The sequence below is a fragment of the Gavialis gangeticus genome, unplaced genomic scaffold (assembly GCF_001723915.1).
Source record: "Gavialis gangeticus isolate Ggan-Ray unplaced genomic scaffold, GavGan_comp1, whole genome shotgun sequence".
NCBI classification, from domain to species: domain Eukaryota; kingdom Metazoa; phylum Chordata; order Crocodylia; family Gavialidae; genus Gavialis; species Gavialis gangeticus.
Genome location: NW_017729024.1, coordinates 173,576,716 through 173,582,681, shown reverse-complemented (window position 1 = coordinate 173,582,681; position 5,966 = coordinate 173,576,716). Strand labels below are relative to the sequence as shown.

The following is a 5,966-nucleotide window of genomic DNA, read 5'->3' as shown; positions in this document are numbered from 1 at the left end:
TAAATATTGCATTCCTCACAAAGCAGCAGTAATGTACTGTGGTGCACACAAGCAAATCACTTACAATCTTTGCATCGGTTCTGGGTTTTGCAGTCTTCTATCCTTGGAGAAAAAGCACAAAGCCCACTCATGCTTGCAGATGGTTTTACTGGGTTGCATTGTGGCAATTTATAATGTAGGGCAGTCATACCAGACTTGAAAGATTTAGACAGATTATGTGTATCATGCTTCATTTTATTTGTCCATCAATCAACTACACTCCAAGCTCCTGCAAAAAAAAGTGCCATCTTCTTAAATGTGAACTTTGCTTCCAGATTGCATTGTGACCTAGCCAAATGATGAGGCTGGCAATGGCAGCCAAATCCAGCATGTTGAAAAATAGTGTCATTGGCCACCTCTTGATTTTCCGTCTGCAGGTGGTTATACGAACTAAGTGGTCAAGGTTATCCACCCCAACTTTGTTTTTATTGTAGTCATGGATGTTGTCCGGCTTTCTTTGTTCTCCACCCACTGACAGGTCATGGTACATGCTTGACAGCAACAGCACAACTTTGGACTTCTTTGGAACTTAGGAAACTAGGGTGGGTTCCCCATCAAAAGCAAAAATGGATGAAAAAGTTTCCTTTCTTCAATTTGCTTGCATTTTATTTGGTATATTGGCCTTGTTTTTCTGAATCGTACCCACATAGGTCAAGTCCTGCTGTAGCAGTCTTTCTGCCAGGTCAGTACTTGTGAAGAAATTAGCCCCCACAATATTCCTTACTATCTTGTACCAGGGATGAGCTAGTTTTTCAATGACCTGAATACCAAGATTACCTTGGTGTGGAGCTTCTGGTTGCTTGCTCGGGTGGATGTCTCCAGACAGGGGGAATGATGTTGCTGCATCACAGTACCATCAAATTTTCAAGCCATATTTGGCAGGCTCACTGGGCATATACTGTCTGAAGGGACAGTGACCCCTGAATTCAATGTCTTGCTCATCAACCATCAGGTGTATTCCTGGAATACAACTCCTCCCTTCCATAGACACATGGTCTTCTTGCTCTGAACAATCTCCCATGTCTGGAACAAAGTCAGCATGCTCACTGCCTTGGGATAAGGTTTCATCAGTGGATGTGTCACTGTCATCCCCGGTTACCTGTGCAGGGCAGGCTTCAACACTGAATATGTACTGCCTTCTCATCCTGGACTGTAGAAAAAAAAAAAAAAAATTACTGCTGAGTGCATATAAATAACAATCAAAGACAAGCCTTTCCACCTATGCTGTCACAGAAGCAATTCTGCTCTGCCCTATGGAAGTGCAAGTAGCAGCCTCTCCTCTTGGGCACCGAAGCCAAAGACAAGCATCCACCCTTTGCAGGCAAGCCAAATGTGGGTGGATTCTGTTTGGAAATCACACATGCAGGGGCTTATTGAGAGTGAGTAAAAAGGGCATGGAGGTGTCAAAAAACGATTTTTTGTTTTGTTTTGTTTTGTTTTGTTTTGTTTTGGTAAAGGGCAGGGTGTTTTGATGACCTTGGAGCCTGCAAACAAAGTGGTTAGCAAAAGGGATTACCACATCTTCTGCAAAAGCAGAGTGGAGCATGGCCATCCATTAGTTACCATGGATACCTGAAGTGGAGATGAATGAGGTGTGAATGAATGCTGACCTTTCAGATGCATCCACCCAAACGGCTAAACAGGTCTAGGCCTGTCATTTGTACAGACGTTGCATTGGGGTAACAAGTTACCCCAATGCGTTAACATGGGCTTGGCGTAAGTCATTACCCCATATGGAAAAACATGTTCATGCCTGGGGTAATATTACCCTGAGCAGGTTTTCATCCACAGAGAGCAAATTATTAATGTAAGCTGGCTGCTCTTGGTGGATATTGTGCACTGCAGTGCCAGTGACAATGTCCTAAAAAGAAATATTTTAGAATTTATTAACTTTATGATACTGCACAAAACATGTGTCTGGGGTAGGAAATTACCCCATGGGAATGTATGAAGGTTAAATATAGGCAGATCCAGTATTAGGATCTAAGATACAAATGCACAAGGCAGGATTATGATTTCTGTTTTATAGATGGAAAACTGAAACATAGAGAAATTAAGGGTAGAATTTTATTCCCTTTGTATGTCCAAATGGCAGTTGTCTAGCGATGACAGGGGCTTTTTGCCACTTAGCCCAAGTAACAATGCAATTACCCTTGCAGTGTGGATGTACAAATGTGTGTGTAGACTGAGCAGATATAGAAAGAGATGTCCTGGCTGGGTTCATTCACAAGTCCTAAAGACAGTAGGTGGAGGAGGAGGTCCCTCCCATTTTTCAGCTCTAGTAGATACGTGGTTAGGGAACTCACTCAGGAAGTCAGAGACCCAATGTCTAGGCTCTCCTTACTCAGAAAGAATACAAATGTGTGTGTCTGACTTCCCAGGACAGCATACTAGCCAGCATGCCACAGATTAAACATCATCTAGTTAATTTTCCAGTACATCTGTTGAAATCATCCCTCTGGACAAGTGAGAGAGGGAGATAGGGTGCCAGGAGGAAACAAAAAAAACTAGAATGTGTGATTCAGTGAGATGCTTGCTTGCTTGGAAAAGAGCAGGTCATGGGTTTCAGTATGGGGATTTATTCCCAGTGGGCCAGAAACTGCATTGCCCTGCATACATTTTAGCCAATACTTAGTAAATTCAAGTGGCAATGGCTTTAGGAGCATGGTACAGGGGCCAAGGACCTTCCACTTTAAGAGGGAAGAGCAGCTAGCTGCATCAGCAAGCAGCTGGCTACAGCAGAAGGGAAGGGCAGGTTGGCCATCAAGCCCAAGTGAAACCCCTGTGTGTGTCTGGGGAGTCATGTGACAGAAAGTGGTGGGGCTTTGGGGCATATAAACCCAGTACCTAAGACAAAGGGGGTAGTCTGCCCATGCATGCTGCAGGGAGAGGAACTCCCCCCCACCCCCAAAAAAGGGCTGCTGGAGGCAGATGGGCAGGCACTCAAACCATCCAAAGGAGCTGGATTGAGAGAGCTTCAAGGGAGGTATGGCCTATGGGGGACAGTGACCCAGAGACTGTCCAGTCTGGGGCTAGTTCAGGAGGTAAAAATAGCCAAGTCAAGATTGAGGGGGTGAAAATAGTATAGCCCAAGTAAGAGTAGTTGGGCTTTCCCAGCTCCAGGGCTATGCAGTAATCGTGTAAACGTGTTTACTAGGTTGCATTAATCCTCACTAGGTTGGGTTAACCCCTTGCCAATGTTTCGTTTGTTCACATTGGCTAGGAAGTAACTGAAATCAGGTATGCCATTTTGGGGGTGACCTAAGTTCTGTAAATGCTTGCACATTAGGACATTTAGATCCCCCTAACCTTGGTTATGGCAATCTAAATGCAATCATTGTACACCCTTTTTATTTTCACTTTCATCAAGCTAAAGCTTAAGTGGTAAACGTTGCTTTTACCATATTTCCCTGGTTATAATACACACTACAGTTTGTAGCAGCTATCTCTTTGGGAAACGCATGTGTGATTAAGCAAGTGAATATGGTAGAATTCCACCCTACTTGGCTTCCCCAAAATCATACAGCAACTTTATGTCAAAGCCAAGGACTGAATCCAAATCTGAGGCTGCCTATGCAACATCAGCTTCAAGACCATCAGTCTTCACAGAAAACAAGAGCACTTTTACACAGGCTACAGCAGTGGTGCATAGCTTTAGTTAAAGTACCCCCACTGCCATTTTTAAGCATAGGAATACACAGGAGGCTGCTGGAGCACAGTAATTACCATGCTCCAGCAGACTCGATTAATCAAGTCTGCTCTGACACTGTAATTACAATATGTCAGAGCAGCCTCCATGCTCATGTACAGGCGCCCTAAATGTGTAAGCCTCCAGTCTAACATTTCTAGATGCAAGATCAATGCTGTTCCATTTTTTATTTTAAATGTTACCATCATGTAAGTAGCACCCACAAATCTGTTGGAAGTAAATTATTATTTAGTCCCTTTTTTGTTTTACGGTTTACATTTCGGATAAGTCACAGCAAGTGACTACAACAAGTGGAAAGGAGGACTCAGTGTTGTAAAGACAAGGAAGATTGTGCAGTTATTCAGGCTGTAAAATGAATGTGTTGATTGTTCCAATATAAATATTTTTTTTAAAAAATCTATCAAATGTAAAGTCCCCTAAATTGTGTCTTTTTTCATATTGGAAGTTTCATTTTTTTCTGTAATGTATATCAATTCAATTAGACAGAAGGAACACTTCTGAAGAGGAACACATTATTCTCATTAAGCCCTTTTGACTAAAGAATAATTTCACTCAAAGCAGACTTCTGTAAATCAGGTGTCAAGGTGAAAGTTTCTAAATGTAGCTTAAAAATCCCAAACAACATAAATTCCAGAAAATCAGTTTGCAGACCCTCTTTAAAATAAGGATTTTGGAAATTTATACCTACTTATCCCTGATCAGGAAGAATTTATTTTTATTTATTTAGGTTGTGCAGTTTTTGTTGGTAGCTATCACTGCATATCTCCTGGAGTTGCATATTTCAGTTACTGTCCATGTGATGTGTGTATGTAACCTGTATATTATTCCAACTAATCAAGTCTCAGCTAATTATGTAATAGAATTAGAGGTTGGTCTAGATCATTGTTTGGATCCAGAATATTTGGAAATAAGGCTCAGAACCTCAGCTGTATCAGTCTTTAGACCCACCAGGATGTGAAGAGAAGTCCATGTAGTTGAACCAATATATCCATCTAAGGTAGGAATTTGGTAGCACCAGGACTCAGAAAAATGCCCCTTCTCATGCAAGTTCAGCTAGATACAAACTAGAACTGGAAAATGCATGTTTTGTATTCAGTGGGTGCATCTACATAATCATCTACAGAAGCAAGGTGGGTAAGAGTGCTCAGAAACCCCCTTGGCTCAGCAAGGGCATTCAGGAATGCCTGAGGACTAAAAGTGGGGCGTACAGCCAGCAGAAGGGAGGAGTACTCCTCCTTGGCCCGTGAGTGTAGGAGGGCTATTAGGAAGGCCAAGGTAGAGATGGAACTCAGGCTAGCGTCCAGGATTAAGGACAACAAAAAGTCCTTTTTCAAGTACATTGGGAGCAAGAAGAGGGCACCAGGTAATGTAGAGCCCCTGAAAGATGCAAATGGTAATCTTATGACTACGGCAGAAAAGAAACCTGATAATTTTAACAGTTTCTTTGCCTCCGTTTTCTTGAACAGGGACCGGGATATCCCACCTACCAGAAGTAGGGACAATTTTGGGGATAGCTCTGTCAGACCTTCGGTCAGTGCAGATGTAGTTAGGGATATTCTGGAAGGGCTAGACATTTTTAAATCTGCAGGTCCAGATGCCCTCCACCTAAGAGTGTTGAGGGAGTTGGCAAGGGTCATTGCGGAGCCCTTGGCCTGGCTGTATGAGCATTCATGGTCATCTGGCCAGGTGCCAGGGGATTGGAAACTGGCTAATGGGTCCTAATTTTCAAGAAAGGGAGGAAGGGGGACCCAAGTAACTATAGGCCTGTAAGCCTCACCTCAGTGCTCAGGAAGATCTTGGAGAGAATCATCAAGGAGCACATCTGTGGGGGGCCTGCAGGGGAGATCATGCTCAGGGGCAATCAGCATGGGTTCATCAAAGGCAGGTCCTACCTGACCAACCTGATTGCCTTTTCTGACCAAGTAACTAAATCCTTGGATGATGGCGTCACCATGGACATAGTCTTTCTAGACTTTAAGAAGGCCTTTGATGCTGTCTCTTGCCCCATCCTCATCAATAAATTAAGCGACTGTGGCATTGATGCCTACACAGTTGGATGGGTAAAAAATTGGCTGACAGAGTGCACCCAGAGAGTAGTGGTGGATGGGTTGTACTCAAACTGGTGAGATGTGAGCAGTGGGATACCCCAGGGCTTGGTCTTCAGGCCCGCACTGATTAGCATCTTCATCAGTGACTTGGATGAGGGGGTGGAAAGCAC

The 5,966-nt window shown here is 43.4% G+C and overlaps 1 protein-coding gene across 1 annotated transcript in view; it reads left to right on the top strand.

The window, feature by feature from the left end:
- RIT2 (Ras like without CAAX 2) overlaps positions 1-5,966 on the top strand; it is a 360,107-nt gene that overhangs the window by 316,522 nt on the left and 37,619 nt on the right. The gene's annotated exons all lie outside the window — the stretch shown is intronic.